The sequence below is a fragment of the Helianthus annuus genome, chromosome 14, assembly GCF_002127325.2.
Source record: "Helianthus annuus cultivar XRQ/B chromosome 14, HanXRQr2.0-SUNRISE, whole genome shotgun sequence".
Lineage (NCBI taxonomy): Eukaryota > Viridiplantae > Streptophyta > Magnoliopsida > Asterales > Asteraceae > Helianthus > Helianthus annuus.
This window is the reverse complement of record NC_035446.2, coordinates 147,902,118-147,921,689: the sequence shown is the minus strand read 5'-3', so window position 1 is coordinate 147,921,689 and position 19,572 is coordinate 147,902,118.

Genomic DNA, 19,572 nt, shown 5'->3' with positions numbered 1-19,572 from the left:
TCCATAACTGCAATGGAAGTAACCACTGTTTTAAAAAAAAAATATAACGGTAATCTATTTATAGAAACAAAGTCTATTTACATAAACCGAATCATAATTTCGAATACAAAAATCATCTTTAACAACACTAATCTATTTATAGAAACAAAAACAACTTTAAAAAGAAATTAAAGACATCTTTAAAGAATTAACAATTAACTAAGTACAAAAATCATAACTAAATACAAAAAATTATAACCCACAAAACAAACCATAAGAACTTCAAAAGATAATCACATAAAATTTCAAATTAACACCTAAAGACAAAAATAAAAAGAAAGACTATACATATCAAAAAACAAACAACACCAACAAAACTGAAGTAACCTGTTTTTGGTCGACGAACAATTCGAAAAATATAGGATCATAGTCCTCAACCGACTTTAATAACGAAGGAGCGTTGTTTTCATTATCCATAACTGCAAAGGAAGTAACCATTGTTTAAAAAAAATATAACGGCAATCTATTTATAGAAACAAAGTCTATTTACAGAAACCGAATCATAATTTCGAATACAAAAACCATCTTTAACAACACTAATCTATTTATAGAAACAAAAACAGATTTAAAAAGAAATTAAAGACATCTTTAAAGAATTAAAATCTAATTAAATACAAAAATTATAACTAAAATACAAAAAATTATAACTCACAAAACAGTGCAAGATATACCTTTTCTTCAACTTCTCATAGGAACCCATGCAATAGTTCCTTGTAGGGGAAGGAGTCTGAAAGAAGCTCTTCACCTAAAATTACAAAGCACAAAAAGTTTGTGAGCTATGCAACTCGAGTACAAAAACAATAGTCAAAGACTCGAAGCATCCCTAATATTACAAATAATATAGTCAAAGCATCTCATAAAAAAACATCAAGATTTCAAAGCATACAAAATTTAAAATCAAACACAATAATGGTTTACTTCAAAATTTAAATTTAAAATAATGATTGACTTCAAAATTTAAAATTTAAAATCTAAAAATCAAATCACTAATATCCAATCCCGTAAATCAAGCAAACTTATTAGGAAAATCTAACCTTTCAAATTTAAATTCAATTTACAGATTCGAAATTTAAAATGAAACACATTAATGGAAAACTTTTAAATTTAAAATTTAAATAGAAACCTTAATTCCGGAAAAATTATCATACTAAAAATAAATCACTAAAATTTAAATTTGAGGTTTCAAAAAAAAAATCATTAACAAAATTTAAAATTGCTCAAAAATATAAATTTAAAATTTGAATTCCGGAAATAGAAACCCTAATTCCGGAAAATAATCATACTAAAAATAATTCACTAACGAAATTTAAAATTGATCAAAATTTTAAATTTAAAATTTAAATTCCGGAAATATAAATAGAAACCTTAAAATTTTAAATTTGAGGTTTCAAAAAACGTAACACCATTTATTTATAGAAACAGAAACTTTAATTCCGCAAAATTATCATACTAAAAATAAATCACTAACGAAATTTAAAATTGCTCAAAATTTTAAATTTAAAATTTAAATTAGAAACCTCAAAATTTAAAATTTAAAATTTGAATTCTAAAAATTATATCACTAACATCCAATGCCATAAATTATCATACTAAATATAAATCACCATTTATTTGCTATAAGTTTAAAACGAAATAAAAAAAGATAAATATCAGTTTACTTAAAATATGATTAGTAATTAGAATACACATAAACGTACCAAAAATATCGGTTCATCTTCATCGATAAGCTTTAAAAATAAAGGACTGTTGTGCAAGGGATGCATATCTGAAAAATATATATGAAGGTTTTTAAAAAAATAAAACGGTAAAGTATTTATAGAAAAACAATCAATATTCCTAAATCAACAATCAATAAGCTTTAAAAGATAATTTAATCAATTGAGAAACTTCCAAATTCAAAAATAAAAAGAAACGGTTTAAAAAAATAAAAAATATTTATTTTTTAGAACCAAAATCAATATTCCGAAGACAAAAACATTATACCGGATGAAAAAATATCAGACCACTGTAAATCTTCATCAACACAATCAAAAAACATCGGACACAATCAAAACATATCATCATCAACAACAAACTAAAAGACTGTAAATAAAAATATGAGTAACATGAGAACAAAATCAAAACATCAACAAAATATCATTTCATATGATTGGAATCGGATGATGCAAAATCATCATCAACAAACAACCAACACACAACGAAAAAAAAAAAGAAATACCGAACAGAAAGGATAAAATCAAACCTACACAAACTTAAAAAAAAAAAAGAAAACAGCTATAACATTTAACTAACCTCTGTTGTTTCACGAATGATCGGAGTCCGATTTTATCCAAGATTTAGGGTTCCACATGAAAAACAAAATCAACAAAAATCAGTAACTTTGATATATGTAGATGATGATAATAAAACCTCTGATCTTGATTTTGTTTGCAAAAAAAAAAAAAAAAACAGAAAGATAAATGTTCAATCGCTAGATTAAAGATACACAATAGATAAACAACAAATTAAAATAATATACCTTCAATTTTTATGATCAGATCTACAAAGTTTAGGACAAAGAAGAAGTTAATAGCATTCGACACAATCTTTATAAAATCAAGTTTCTATAGAATTGAATAACATAAATAAAGTAGATTTAGGATCGATTGTGTAGATTACAATCGTAAAACAAAGAAATCAGAAACAATAAAATCAAAAACATAGAAACATACATTTGATTGGTTAATAGGATTGATTTGTGTGAAGAAGATGATGTTGCAGAGATTTGGCTATGGTTTAGAATTGAGGATCTTGGTGATGGTGATAGGAGAGAGGATGCAACTTAGTTTTTTAGGGTTTGTAAAGTGTGTGCAAGAAGAATGAGAAAAAAAGAAAATATATACTATGACCCGAATTCGAAAAACCCGACCCAACTCAATTCGGATCCCGCCTTTTTTCCTTGGAATCGTGATTGTACAAAGCAAATTGGGATTTCCCTCCTAAACCAAATTGCCACATCAGCCTAGATGGCCAAAGACAAAGGACACATAGCCCAAATCCATTTCATTTATATATATATATATATAGATTATACTTTTAATACATATTATTTAGTAATTTTAACACAATTAGTTTTATATATATATATATATATATATATATATTATTAAATAAAAATATATACATAATATACTTGTTTAGCCTCGCGGGCCAACTCGAGCTTGATAAGTGAAGTGTAGGCTTATCTATTAAATAAGCTTATTTTTAGGCTTGAGCTTGTTTAAGCGTGTCTCGATTCAAGCTTTTAGCGAGGCGATCTAGCTAATCTGGATTAGTTTACGAGCGGGCTTCGACCATTTACACCCCTAGTTAGAATGATAAATTAAGGTGAGGTGACATTATATGGTCCAAGGCTCGAAGCATGTTTGAGGGGTTAAGTTGTTAAGCTAATGTATCAAAATTTATACTCCATAATTTTTAGTGGGAATCAAAATATATGACCGGATTAACTGATAATTTTTTCTTTTTCATTTCAAATGATATAAACGTCAATGTGATTTACAAAGTTATATTGTTAAAATAATAACTTTAATAATTTGAAACCATAAAACTAACTTTAAAAAAACCACCGGAACCCACCGGAAACCCATTCCGGTGGAGGTATTGTCAAGAATCACTAAGTTTTACGTAGCAAATCTACGGAAAGATGCAGCGGCGCCGATTTAGCGAAAGAAGTCAGGAATTTCGGAACCATCTTCGATATCTATATCGCAAGGAAAAGAGACAAGGTTGGAAGACGATTCGGGTTTGTGTCATTGTTCGATGTTAAAGATTCAAGAGAGATGGAGAGAGTCCTGTCCTCCATTAGATTGGGAGATTACAAGATCAAGGTCAACGTGGCTAGATTCGTAATGGAGGAAGGTGAGGTTGAAGGCCAAAAGACGTATGTCCCGAAGAATAAGCAGACTCAGAATCCACAGGGGGATAAGGAGCATGGTAATCCAAAGATTGGTACTAGTAATGGTTTTTACTCAAACACTATGTCCTTCAAGGAGGCTTTCTCTGGGGTGGCTAAAGGCAAAACTTTGACGGTGGATGATACCATATGCGCTTATGAAGACCTGCATGGGAGATCGATTGCAGCTAGGGTTACCTCTTTGGATGTGTTGAGGATGATTAAGGTGTTATTGAAGGAGATGGGCCTTGGGGAGGGGATTGTTAACTGCTTGGGAGGTCTAACGGTTTTGATTACGTTTAATACTAAGGAACATGCGTTGATGGCTAAAGACGAAATAACGGGAAGATCGGATGTGTTTACTTCGGCTGTCATATGGGAAGGACAGGAGTTAGACTTCGAACGTGTCTCATGGTTAAAAGTCCTTGGTATTCCTCTATGTATCTTAGACGATCGGGTGATCGAAAACATTGGTAGTTTCTTTGGCATGGTGGTTCGAAAGCCGACGGTTGATAGTTTGGAGTTGGACGCTTCTTTTCAATACATAGGAGTTCTAGTTGGTCAAGGTGCTAGAATTCAAGAAGTTCTGTTCTTGAAATGGCGAGGAAAAACGTTTAAGATATGGGTTGAGGAGGAAGAGAAAGAATGGTTATCGAGCTATATCGCTCAGTGTGATGCTAGGGATTCCCAGGTGAACAGTGATCGGAACTCGAGTTCCATGAAAACGCCGGCTGCAAATCCGGCAAAGGTATTTATGGAAAAGGAAATAATTACAGAAACAATTAATGAGGATTTTAATGTCCAAGTTAATGGGGGTGTAACAGAGGAGGATGGTTCGGTCGAAAATATGGAAGGTGGATCAGGAGAAGTCAATGCAGTTAATCCCTTGATAGCAGAAATTCCGGTCAAAAATAACAAAAGGAAAAAAGATAAAAAGAAACAAGTGGACTTGGGCTTAGGGTCTGGTGGGTCATACCTAAGTAGTAACGATAGGCCCAATAAGGGGCCCAAAACTGATGATGATCCATTCGATTTAGAACCCATTATCAGGGGAGTGGATTGTAATATGGTAAAAACTAGAGGGACTGCTCCTGTTTCCTTGGCTAATTCTTTCCAGGTTCTGGTTGAAGATGTCGACGATTTTGGGGAGAATGGTGTGCCTAGTCAGGAAGATGATAATATGGAAGAAGCTCCAAAATTACCTCAGTCACCTGAGGCGAAACGTACGACAGAGGAATTGGAAGCTACAGTTGAGTTCGGAGGTCGTTTGGGGGTTCAATTACAAGGATTTGAAACCCTGATTGCAGACACTATCGAAGGTGAAGGGGTACAAACAGGTTTGCGATGAATTTCATGTCTTTAAATGTTCGTGGTATAGGGTCGGTGGGTAAACCGGCCTGGGTTAAGGGCTTGGTGTTAAAACATAAGGTCGATTTCTTGGCACTTCAAGAGTCGATGGTGGTCAATTATGAGAATTTTGATTTTGCTCTGCTGTGGGGTAATGGGGGTTTTGAGTTTGATACGGTTGAGGCTAGAGGGAAATCAGGTGGGTTAATCAGCATATGGAACCCGAGGAAATTCAAAAAGTTTAGCTCGGAGAGGGATAGTAATTTTTTGTTAACATCGGGGTGCTTGGTTGAAGATGGGACTGTTGTGAACATGGTCAATGTATACGCTCCTCAGAAAGTTGGGGAAAAAAGAATCCTGTGGAATCGTTTACTGAATTTGATGCAGGGGAAAACGGGAATGTGGGTTTTTGTAGGCGATTTCAATTCTGTCAGGTGGTTTGAAGAGAGAAAAAACTCGAAGTTCAATAGTAAGGCAGCCGAGGACTTTAATAATTTTATAGATGAAGCCACTTTGCAAGAATATTATATGCAGGGGAATAAGTTCACGTATTTGACGGGTGTGGGTAATTCGGCAAAGATGAGCAAGATAGATCGAGTTTTGGTATGTGAGGACTTCTTTACTAGATGGAATGGAGCTTGCTTTCGGGCTTTGGCAAGAGAACTCTCTGATCACAGCCCACTGCTATTGTCTACTAATGAGTTGAATTTCGGGGCCAAACCATTTAAATGGTTCGATTCTTGGTTACATAGAGAAGGTTGTGAAGAAGTGGTCAAGAAAGCATTTGATAGTGTTGTGTGTGATGGTCCTCCGGGTAGTTCCCTGCACAAAAAGCTGGGGGCTGCCAAGCTAGCTCTAAAAGACTGGTGGAAGCAGATTACGCTGAAAGAAGGGGAGGAAATGGCGGATTTGAAAAATACGATTAATCGGATGGAGAAAAAACTCGAGGATGGGGTGTTAGAGGAAGACGAGGAGTGGATCTGGGAGGAAAGCAAGAAGGAAGTGGATAGGTTGAATTTTCTTAAAAATAAAGACCTTAAGCAAAAGTCTCGTATGAACTGGGCGATTTTGGGGGATGAGAACTCTGCCTTCTTTCATCGGTGTATTAACGGGAGAAAAGCGGCGAATATGATTCCGGGGGTTTTGATAGATGGGGATTGGGTCTCGCAACCGCCTTTAGTCAAAAGAGAAATTCTTCGTTTTTACAGAGATTTGTTTAGGGAAAAGCATGTTTGCAGACCAAGGTTCGTGTCTAATGAATTGAAGCAAATTCCGATGGATAAAAAAGAAGACTTGATTGCTCCTTTTACCAAGGAGGAGATCAAGGAAGCGGTTTTCGATTGTGGGTCTGAGAAAGCGCCAGGGCCGGACGGGTTCAATTTCCGTTTCATCAAACATTTTTGGGATTGTTTGGAGGATGACTTTGTTAGTTTATTTGAAGAGTTCCATGGTTCGGGTTGTATTCGTAAGGAGTCCAGCTTGTCTTATATCACTCTAATCGCTAAAAACAGAACGCCTATGGGTTTAAAGGATTACCGTCCTATTAATCTAGTGGGTGTCATAAATAAAGCGATTTCAAAAGTTATTGCCTCTAGAATCAAGAAGGTCATGGGCGATGTGATTTCTAATTCTCAGTCGGCTTTCCTCAAAGACAGGTATATTTTGGATGGCCCGTTGGTGCTTAACGAGTTTATTAGTTGGGCTAAGAAGAGTGGCGAGAAGGCGTTTATGTTTAAAATCGATTTCGAGAAGGCGTATGATAACGTGAACTGGGATTTCCTTATGTCAGTTATGGATCAGATGGGTTTCCCCTCTAGATGGTGTTTATGGGTTAGAGGTATTATACAGTCGGCTCGGTCAGCGGTGCTTGTCAATGGTTCTCCTACGTTCGAGTTCGAGTGTCAAAAAGGGCTAAGGCAAGGTGATCCGTTGTCGCCTTTTCTGTTTTTGATTGTTATGGAAGCTTTGGCTGGCATGATTACTAGAGCTGGTCGTTTGGGGGATATAGAGGGTATAAAATTGCCGAATGCAGGGCCTACCCTTTCGCATATGTTATACGCGGATGACGCGTTAATTTTGGGGAAATGGGATAGAAGTAATATAGTGAATTTAATGAGGCTGCTACGTATATTCCATGTGTGTTCTGGTATGAAGATGAATGTTCACAAGTCGCATTTGTTTGGTGTGGGTTTAGATGATCTAGAAGTGTGTTGTATGGCTGAGTATTTGGGTTGTAATAAGGGTGATCTTCCTTTTAAATACCTTGGCATCAAAGTCGGAGCGAATATGAACCGGGTTAGCTATTGGGATCCAGTTGTGGACACTATCCGGAGTAGGTTACAATCTTGGAAAGCCAAGATGCTATCCATTGGGGGTCGGCTTACTCTGATCAAATCGGTGCTCTCGAGTCTCCCAGTATATTATCTCTCTATGTTCAAAGCGCCGTGTAAAGTTATAGACAATATTGAGAAGATTATGAGAAAATTTCTATGGATGGGTTGTAAGGAAGGAAAAGGGATTCATTGGGTCGCTTGGGAGATTGTTACGAGACCTAAAAGGTTCGGAGGTCTGGGAATATCTAAGCTTTCTGAAGTTAACTCGGCCTTGTTGGTTAAATGGGTGTGGAGGTTCAAAACCGATTATGATGGCCTATGGAGGAGGATTATTCTCAGCATCCATGGGGGAAGAAATAAGTGGGATTTTCTTCCGGTTAAAAATACTATCCCAGGGGTTTGGAAGGCAATTGTTTCGGGGACAGGTGCTATCCGATTTGATGGGAAGAGCATAGACAAGATGCTTTCCTGTCAGCTCGGGGATGGTAAGCGAATTAGCTTCTGGAAGGATACGTGGTTTGGGTCTACGCCGCTTAGTGTTAGATGGCCGGTGCTGTTTTATTTGGACAGGGATAAAAATTGCACGGTTAGTGATCGTCTTATTCAAGTGGAGGGGCAGAATTTAATCGCTGATGATTGGTATCTGGGCGCTTCAACGGTGGAAGGTATATCGGAGATCCAAGATTTGTTCTTTATGCTGTCCACCGTCCGTTTAAATGGGAGCCATGATCGGTGGTATTGGGATAACAACTTGGGTAAGGGGTTCTCTGTTGCCTTAGTGAAAGAGGCGCTGAGAAAAAATCTATATGGGCTGCCAGATCAGCGTATGAGGTGGGTGAATTGGGTTCCGATTAAGGTGAATATACACGTTTGGCGTCTTGAAAAAGAAAGGATTCCCACCTGTGTTGAATTGGTTAAAAGGGGAGTCAATCTGCCCTCTATTAGATGCGCCTTATGTGGAGTTGATGAGGAGACTGTTACCCACACCTTTGTTTCTTGTGGGTTTGTGTTCGGGGTCTGGAGCTTCATTTGGAGATGGTGTCATTTGGTTCCTGCTCACTTCAGCTCTATAGAGGACTTATTTTCTTGGCACGAGTCGGTTTCTACTTCAGCTAAAGGTAAGAAGGTTATTAGAGGCATTATTATGGTTGCTTGTTGGGCCATTTGGTTGGAAAGAAATAAGGCGATTTTTCAGAAGTCCGAGCCTAAGGTTGCTGAGGTGGTGGCTTCGACAAAATCTATGGCTTTTTTGTGGCTGAAGTATAGATCGAGTTGTAAAAGGATAGATTGGAATGAGTGGGTCAAATACCCGTTGTACATGTTGTAAGTTTGTGTTTGGAGCGGTCATGGTTTTTTGGCCTTGCTCTGTGTGTTAATGAAGTTTTAAGTTTCAAAAAAAAAACTTTAAAAAAAGATTTTATATTTAAAAAATCAATATATTTTTAGCTACAGTTTGTAAACCTAACCATAAAAGGTTTGAAAGTTTTGGGTTCAAGTCTCACATATGACAAAACTAAATAAATTAATTCGATATTTTTTTTTAACTAGAGTCCGTAATTGATAATCTATATATCCGTTCCAGGATGTTTTAGTATTTTAAATTGGGATTAGGATCAAATACAAAGGATCCTAATTGTAAGAAGTGTAAGAAGGATTTGTAGAGTGACAAGTGTCCAATAACCTAAAAAAAACCCACTACACAAAAAAACCCCACTACAAAAAAAAAAAGAAAACCTTAAACATTCACCACCACCAAAAACCTAACCCCCCCCACATCACCCACCCAAAAAAAAAAAAAAAAAAATTCCGAGGGGGTGGGGGTTTAGGTTTTTGGGTGTGGGTGTTTTGTTTTTTTTTAGGTTTTTTGGGGGTTTGGGGGGGGGGGGGGGAGGTTAGGTTTTTTTAGGTTTTTGGGGGGTGGGGAGGGGGGGGGGTTAGGTTTTTTTAGGTCTTTGGGGGGTGGGGTGGGGGGGGGTTACGTTTTTTTTAGGTTTTTTGGGGGTTTTTTTGGTGAGGTATAGTTTTTTTTTGTTTTTTTGCCGCGGGGGGGGGGGGGGGGTTAGGTTTTTGGGTGGGGGGGGTTTAGGTTTTTGGGTGGTGGTGGGGTGGGGTGGGGGTGGGGTGGGTGTTTAGGTTTTTTTGGTGGTGATGTAATGGGTTTAGTTTTAGCTTATTGGACACTTGTCACTCTATAAATCCTTCTTACACTTCTTACAATTAGAAGCCTTTGTAGAATAACTTGACCCTTTTAAATTGTTTGTTCTTCTAATTTTAAAGAAGGTTTTTATTTATAAAAACAAAAAAAGCTTTAAGAACCTAAGATAATCAAAATCGAAGTTTTACAAAGTCGTTTGTTTCTAGAAACTTAGTCTTGGACATATGACCTAGTAATACGCTCTATGAACGTGCACGGTGCACCAATAGCTTGTCCATTGACCCGATATTTTTATTACAATTTACAAATTACTTACGAATAATATTTCAACGTCAACAAAACCTAAAAGCCATCCAATCATATCAAATTATGTTGAGGTTGTTTGCTTCAATCATTCAAAGTTAGCAATTTGTTATTCTTTTTCGTATATGACATAGGTCGATTAAACAAAAAAAAAAATTAAAATAATCATAAGATTGTTATTAACCATAACTCTATATAAGTTATAACCATAACTCATAAGACTGGCAAAATCATTGAAGTTAAAGCTAGACGGTATGCAGCCGTCCTCAGCCCCGTCTTCATACGTCGCCGGCGTCACCCCATCCCGCCCCCCTCCCGTCGAGCTCCGTCCCCGTCTTCAACGTCGAGGAATGGACGGCGAGGACGATCCTCCAATGGTGGGCCCCTTTGTTTGTTTGTGTTAGTGACTTGTACATTAGGCTTCAATACTTGTACATAGGACATAGAAATTAAAACTAAAAAATAAAAAAAGTGGTGGGGTAGGATCATCCTCCCATACCCTCTAGTGACCATCCTTGGGAGGACTATGACGTGGCGCCTACGTGCGGATCATCTTCCCTTAGAGGACCATCACCATACCCTCTAGCCTAAGGTGTTGCTCCCCTTAAGGTCAAGGGTTCAAATCTCGTTGAAGACGAATTTAATGTAATTCAAGCCGTTGAAAAAAAAAAGTTCTAACAAGTTCTAACCATAATAAAAAAATATCCTCACTTAATAATCATCATTTCTATATTCTCCATAATCATGTTTTCTGATTTTTTTTATTCATTACGTATACGAGTGCGTAATTTGTGCAAGTAAATATGAAAAACATGGTTTAATCGTTTTTACACAGTCTTGCAAACAATGTTTTTCAAATATGCAGTTTAGACGCTAGTCTATCAAGGACCAATGAACTTGATTTGAAACGTAACCTAAACTACTTTATTTTGTTTGAGAAAAAAATCTTGTATCGCTTTTTTCAGATTTTTTTACTGAAAACATACACTATTTGAAAAGTGACTAGAAGAAATGACTATTTTTCTTGTATTATTAAACATGAATAGACGATGCCTAATGAAGATGCGAATTTTGGTCAAGAATGGGTTTGGACTTGCTCAACCAATAGATGTTTTCGAGGAGAATAGAAGTACCTCCCACCGATTAGACTGGAAATTAGAAAACATCGCTAGGCTCACCACAGGGATTCCTTTATGTGTATGGGTGTGCTAACATCATCTTTGCCCTAATTGGTGGATAGAAATCCCACATCTAAAGTGTGCGATTGGCACGATCTACTGTGCGTGAGACCATCATGGGGGAGAATGTGTAACGTTGCTTTATTGGTGCTTCCTTTGATCTGTAGTCACGTGTTCATAACAACGACGTCGATATATTCATCTACACCTATTATACATGCTCTTACAATTAACTTGTTCTAACCATGTGAAATTGGTGGTCATGTTTACCGAATAGTTAGGATTGTTACAAGTTTTGCTTTTTTATCTTATTTCTAATTCATTATGAAGCGATTGATGCATAATAAAAAAAATACTTTATACCCATAATATGCAACTTAAAGATCATAATTTATGAATAACTAAAATATAAGTTTAGTTTGTCTTTTGGTAAAATATAATTGTGAAAATATAAAAGAGCATACGTGAACAAAGAAATCATTTGAGATATAAAATCAAAATTTGCACAATCAAACAGAGATTATAAATTGCAAAAACTTAAACTCTGAAAATAACAATGTCACAAAACTTATTGTAAGTCAAACTCGGTTGTGTATGCTCCCATGCATAATCAAATTAGTCAGTTTATAAATTGAAGAAACACTAGATAGCACTAGACTATTTAGCCGATCGTCTCAAACAGAAATTATAAATTGCAAAAACATGAACTTTGAAAATAACAATGTCACAAAATCTATTGTAAATCAAACTCGGTTGTGTATGCTCCCATACATAATCAAATTAGTCAGTTTATAAATTGAAGAAACACTAGATATAGCACTAGACTATTTAGTCGGTCGTCGCGTACATGATGGTTCTACCTCTGTTCTCCACTCGACGAATGACTGATTCTTCCAAGGTATCCTTCAAAACAAACAACACCGGTGACTCGCTACAAGGAGGAGAAGATGGGGGGTTCTCCTTATAACCACCCTCCGGCGTGAGAATAGGTAATCACTTTGAGGATAAGTGGATGTATAGAGTGAGAGAGTAAGAACCAGATCCTTAAACCTGGAGGTTGAGTCTTCTATTATATCCATTCTGTCCCCCCTGCCATGGTCAGGCCTGGAGGTGACGTGACACATGGTTATTCGCTCCATTGGTGCCACATGTCGTCTTTTTTGTCTGTTGAGAGCATCTTCTTGTTGCCAGGTATCCTCTTCCAGAATCTTCTAGAACCTTCTGAATGCTTTTGTATGGCAAGGTTGTCGGCTTGGAGTGGTATGGTCCCTTTGACACGTGTGCACCTGCGATTAGATCATATCTTTTCATAAATTATATTATTTAGTAATGATCTAAAAGCTAAAATTATTAATAAAATTAAAGAAGTAATTTAATATGTGCAAAACTCAAAAGCCATAAATTTTGCAAGGAAAGTTCAGTAAGTTACGGGCCAAGACCCCTTTCATCAAATGGTCTTTTTCGAAATTGGCACCAACTATAATGGCCCTACTTCTTTCGAGAAAATTTTGACACTATTTTATTCTTTTTTCTCTTTATATATTCACAATTATACAAATGAATTAATCAACCCTCAACTGGTGTTCGATGTAAATCCATTGACTATGGTGTGGCCCTGAGGGACAAAATTAATTGCAATTGACGACCGCTTTACACGAGTCAATCTATGGATGACTTTGAAAATACTATTCATGTTGAAGAATTGATATAGACAACCGTGTTTTTGTCTCGTTTAACAGGTCGTGACGAAAATTTTGAGCCAAACCACTAAATACGGTTTTCGAAAAATATAAAGTATACTAATGAGATTGGTTGGATGGGCTAAACGAGTTGGGTGTTTTTATCTGGTTTAACAAGCCGTGACAAAAACTTTGAGCCAAACCGGTAATTACGATTTTAGAAAAATGCAAATCAAACCGATGAAATTACAATTTTAGAAAAATGCAAATCAAAACCGATGAGATTGGTTGGGTGGGCTAAATCGACTGGTTTTATGGTTTGGTTCTCTAGGTTTAGAACAAAGAAAATATTTTTAACATATTTTAAATTTTATTTTTAAAAATGAAAAGGATTATTCAAAAATATATTATACACATACAATTTTATAATCCTAAAATATAAAAACAATAGATAATAAATGTTAAACGACCGGTTCGGTTTACCGACTAGTTCCAAATTTCAAGTTAAACCGTTAAATCCGAACTGCACGTGTTTCAAATTGGCTGAGTTTCTTTGATATGGATTGCTTAATTAGTTTCGTCAGTTTGGGTGGTTTGACTGGTTTCTCCGGTTTATGAACGCGCTAGCTACAAACATGATTTGATAGACCCTTTCAAAGATTTTTTTCTCTTTAATTTCATTTTCCTTATTTATATTTCATATCTTATTTTTTTTAAAAGAAATTGTAATATTTAAATATTTTTTAAAAACAAATTTGGATCATTGATGAACTAATTGAGTATCATTATGCCATCAACCACTAGGCTATAATGCCTATATAGATAGGAGTAAACTCAATAAATCTAGGAAAATTCTCATTGTGGGAATCGAACCCATGACCTAATGGTCACTAAGCCTTATCCCACTCTAAAAATGTCACTAGGCTATAAAACCACGTACTTTAATATTTAAATATAGTTTATATTATTCATATACACGATATAAAAAAACTATAGTTTATCATAATAACAAATTTGATTGTGTCATATGTAAAAGAGAGATTGGATTTATATAACTCAAACTTTTACCAATTGGCTGATAGCACTCTCAATTTTCGATTTGTGTCACACTATCCCAATTTTCAACTTATTAGCCGATAACATTTCCAAACTAACCCAGTTTGTTGACATCAGCTGCCACATCCGCTGCTACGTCATAAAAAAAAGCCAAGTCAGATGCCACATCCCCTGCCACGTCATAAAAAAGCCAATTCAGACGTCACGTCAGCTGCCACGTCATCAAAAAACAAGTTAGATGCCACGTCACCACACATGTGCCACATCAGTAAAAAGTTAATTGGGTTAGGGTTCAGTTAGTTTTGAAGTGCTATCGGCCAATAAGTTGAAAGTTGGAAGTGATGTGCTACAAATCAAAAGTTGAGAGTGCTATCGACCAATTGGTGAAAGTTGATGTTATTTAAATCCAATATCCCTACGTAAAAAGGTTGGCGGTATGGAAAATACAAGGATACCAATGAGGTGGTGGTCAATTGATAAAAACAAAACATTTAAACAACTGGCTCAGGTAGGGGGATGCAGTGGCGGAACTAGGACATTAATTTAGGGGTATCCCAATTTTTTTTACCGTGCAATCATACAATATTAAAAAAAACAATACATAAATAAAGTAAAACATTGTTACCTAATAGATTTGTCCTCTTCTTTTTTTCATAGCTTGAAATCGTTCCATCATATCGTCGTCTTTTACTTCACTTAAAAAATCCTTTTCGACCGCACAAACCATAGCATTGTTCAAGAATTCCGGGCCGATTTGATTGCGTAAATCCGTCTTCACAAGCTTCAATTTCGAAAAACGTCATCATCATTAATTTCTTCGTATTTTCTTTTGATCAACATTCGCACTTGCATCAACGTCATCATTTGCTTGGATATTAACATTATCAACATTCGGACTTGAATCAACGTCAACATTCGGAGGAGTTGTTTCATTCGGAATTGTATCATCATCATTAATTTCTTCGTACTTTCTTTTGAAAAAGTTCCCGATTAAAGCTTGTTTTTTGGATTTTGGTTTCGTCATAACTTCAAAGAATTCAAACAATAAAACAATCAATTAACAATCAACGGCCATTAACAATGAGTAACAACAACAATTAAACCAACTAATCATATCAAACTAAAACAATAAAAAAACCAATAAAAAACTAATCAATTCCATAGATTTTATTCATATAAATATAAAATATTCATAAAACTAATGAATACCTCCTGTTCGTGTGAATGTGAATCTTGACTATATCTAATACTAATAAAAGACTCAAAATAATGCCACATGGCAATACCTCCTTATTCCTCAAATAAATTTGCTTACATAATTATTAAAAATATGTATTAAATTATTTATTATTTTCATAGCAAAATAATGAAATTAAATTAATTTTTTTTAATTCGATGCTTATCCGTTGATTCATTTTGTTTTAATTTTTATTCTTAAGCAAACGACCATTTTATTTTTTTAATATGTTAATATTAAATTAATTCATTAATTAATATGAATATATCAAAATCAAAAGCTTTATAACCATTAATTAATTATTATAAAAAATTTGTTGTTGTATCGCAAAGTTAATTGTTTATAAATTATTATAATTTTATAATTAATATATCAAGTCATTAAAATTTCATTATACGTTTTTTTTTTTTTGGGTTTGGGAATCAAAAAAAAAACTAAAGAAAAGTGTTATAGATATACCAAAGAATCTCCTCACTACTAAGTACTAACCCATCTGATCCTTTCTTTCATTATTTCTTAACGAAGAAAAAGAATATCTAAGTTATGTTAGTTTATAAGAGTCAAAGTGTCTTTATGATAATTTTAAGGCAAATCTACACTCATTGTTATAAGAGTCAAAGTATCTTCATGATAAGGTTAAGGCAAATCTACACTCATCGAATGTCCTTAATGGACTTAAACTTTTAGGCTTGCTAAACCATAGATAATTACTAAAGGTCGATGTTCTAATAACCATAGATAATTACTAAAGATCGATGTTCTAATAACGTCATTAAGAAATATTGATTAAAAGATATGGTTTACGCAATGGAACCCGACTACAGGTCCAATCAATGGCTATCGGGTTATTGAGGCACAAATCTTATTTGGAAGTAAAATTGGCGCTCAAAGGCTTATCTCTAGATTTCAATTAATACCCTTAGATAAAATGACACTCTAAATATTGAAAAGGTGACAAATTCCTCTCGCCATATCTTTTGTCATTCCAATAAATAAAAGTCAAAAACATTCACTATGTAAGGTTGGTTTGTTTCTAAAAAAAATAGTTTTTACACATGACCAACTATATGAGACATTGTCCAAAGTAAAAGATATAGTTATGTCAATTTATGTAAAGATTGTAAAATTATATAATTTTTTATTTTTAAACCCGTGTAATACACGGGTCTAATAATCTAGTTCATATAAATAAATATAAAATATTCATAAAACTAATCACTTATTCACTTCCATATATTTCTGAAACAAACCTCCGATTCTCCGAATGCCGATGCCCGATAACAGCAAGCTGACAACCTCCTGCGATTCTGCGAAACTGAAACAATCAAACAAACCTCCTGCGAAAGTGATTTCTGTTCGTGTAATGTAATCGTGTGACGTTGTTCGACAACAATTCTGCAAGTGCGAATGTGCGATGACAAATTGACAAACTGTTCGTGACTTGGAGTCTTGGACAATCGACCTTTGGTTTCCCTTCCCTGCATTCAATCTGCCGACTGCCGCCCCCATACACTATTGGTTTTTTTTTTTTGGAAAAATTACAGGTTTTGTCCTTTATCTTTATACCACTTTTCAGGCGGTGTCCTTTTTAACAAATATTGACAGGCCGTGTCCTTTACTAGGTATTTTGTTACAAGTTTAGTCCTTTACACCCAACCGAGTTAAAAAACTCTGTTAATTGTTGGGTGTAAAGGACTAAACTTGCAACAAAATACATAGATAAAGGACTAAACTTGCAACAAAATACCTAGTAAAGGACACCGTCTGTCAACATTTATTAAAAAGGACACCGCCTGAAAAGTGATATAAAGATAAAGGACAAAACTTGTAATTTTTCTTTTTTTTTTTTGTTTATTTGGGCTAACTAAAATTGGGCTATCATTTGGTTATTTGAGCCAATATAATCAGAATTATTTGGGCTTAATATCAGTTTGTAAATTTTTTTTGAGGGGTGTCCTAGTAGCTGTTGAGGGGTGTCCTTAGTATAAAAATCGGAAAAAAAAAATTACACTACCGGTTAAAAGTTGAGCCGTAGCCTGTGCTACGCCTCCGACCACACTAAGTCCGCCCCGGGGGGGATGAGTCTTGGTTTCAAGTTATACAGATGACAAGGATTAAAAGAAATTTATGGTTAAAAAATGGAAAATGTAGGGATATATTTAGGATGTAAGAATTGTTTGAGAAAGAATTATAAGTATAACGTTTTCGAAACCATACCCTATAAATGCTCTTAGGGTGTACGGGGCGTCTTCGGGGAGTGAATCGGTGAGGCGTTTCCCCGATCGGGAACACCGCCGCCATCACCGCGGGGTCCCGATTCGGGGTGGGTTTTGGGTGTGGGTTCACCGCGTGAAGATGGCACAAGTTTCGAAAGGGACCGTTGACAAACGGTCAAATTTAAAAAAAAAAATCAATTTTTTTTAAACAATATATATCTAACCAACCTAATTCATTTTTTTTACCACATTCACAACTCTCAAACCCACACCAAAACTCTCAAACTCAAATCTTTCAAACACAAAATGGATTCCAAGCTTCCGTTTCTTTCTACCCTACCTGACTTTCCCGATGATGGAGATGCATCGTCAAGCGATAGTAGCTTAATTTTCTTCCAAAATCTCATCCAACAAGCGGAGCTACTAGACACGGCATCGTCTAGTAAAAAAAAATTATGTCCGTCGAGATCGTGTGGGGGGCCACGAGACACTCATGGCCGATTATTTTGATGAAAATCCAAAATTTAATGAAGATACTTTTCGTCACAGGTTTCGTATGTCCAAGTCTTTGTTCCTAAAAATTGTTAGTGACGTGGAAGCGTATGACGAGTGGTTTCAAGAAGGCTTAGACGGGAGAATGAAGAAAAGCTTTACACCGTTGCAAAAGGTTACTTCGGCAATTAAACAACTTGCAACCGGTAACCCACCAGACGAGGGGGACGAGTATTTAAATATGTCTGAAAGGACCTCTCGTGAGTGCTTTGAATATTTCTGCGAGACGGTATGTAAAAGGTATGACGGTGAATTCCTACGTAGACCAACGAGCCACGACATCGCGCTATTGTATCAGGCTCATGAGGAGAGGCATCACCTACCTGGTATGTTAGGGAGTCTGGATTGTACACACTTCGTCTGGAGAATGTGCCCCACAGAATTGCGTGGACAATACATGAGAGGCGATCATCAATACCCGACGGTTATGTTAGAAGCGGTAGCGTCTCAAGATTTGTGGATTTGGCATGCTTTTTGTGGGCCAGCGGGTTCACAAAACGACATCAACGTGCTGCAACAATCTCCGTTATTTCTTGCTCAACGAAACGGAACGGCGCCAAATTGTCCATTTCAAGTGAACAACCACTTATACAAACGCGGGTATTATCTTACTGATGGGATCTACCCTACCTGGTCCGTGTTTGTGAAGTCTTTTCCATATCCACACGACCCGAACGAAAAAAAGTTCAAGAGGCAACACGAGGCCACAAGAAAAGATGTGGAACGGGCGTTTGGTGTGTTAAAGTCGAAGTGAGGAATACTAAATCGTCCAATGCGTTCGAAAACGGTGAGAAAGATAAGGTCCATCGTGTATACGTGCCTTATTTTACACAACATGATTATAAAAGACGACGGAAGGGCGATAGCACCGGTTCATATTCAAGATCCTCCAGTCGAACCCGTCTTCGATGATACAGCCTATACGGAGCTCATTGACGAAGACACGCATTGGAGGCTAAAACACGATCTCGTTGAGCATCTCGGAAGTTTAGATTTGCCTCACCTTGAAGTTGATTCGGATGACGAGTAGTTTGTTTTTATATTTTTCTAGGTTGAATGTATTTTTTTTCTAGTTCGAATGTTTTTTTTTTAATTTAATGAAATGTCTTTTATTTAATTTTTATTTTTATTAATCTTTTTTTAATTTGTAAACATGCATTATTTTAGAAAAAAAAAAAAAAAAAACCAACTCCCCTAATAGGGGAGTGCCGCCATCAAAAAGGGGTATTAGGAGAGTGTTAGAGGGGAGTTGACGTGACTTATTCTGTTTGGTTACGTGTAAGAGGGGGGACTCACCTATTAGGTGAGCACCCCTTACACCCTTATGAATGAGAGAGAGGACACGACTAAGTTTAAGTCGTCATTATTTCATTTAACTAAATTATAAGTTTAATTTCCTTTTCTCTACTTTCAACATTTGTAAGTTAAGTTGATGTATAATAATAAAAGGAATGGAATACTAATCAAATAAATTAAAACTACGTTCATATATTAAAACTACGTTCATATATAAAAAGAAAAAGTCTTTTGTGGAAATTGTGGC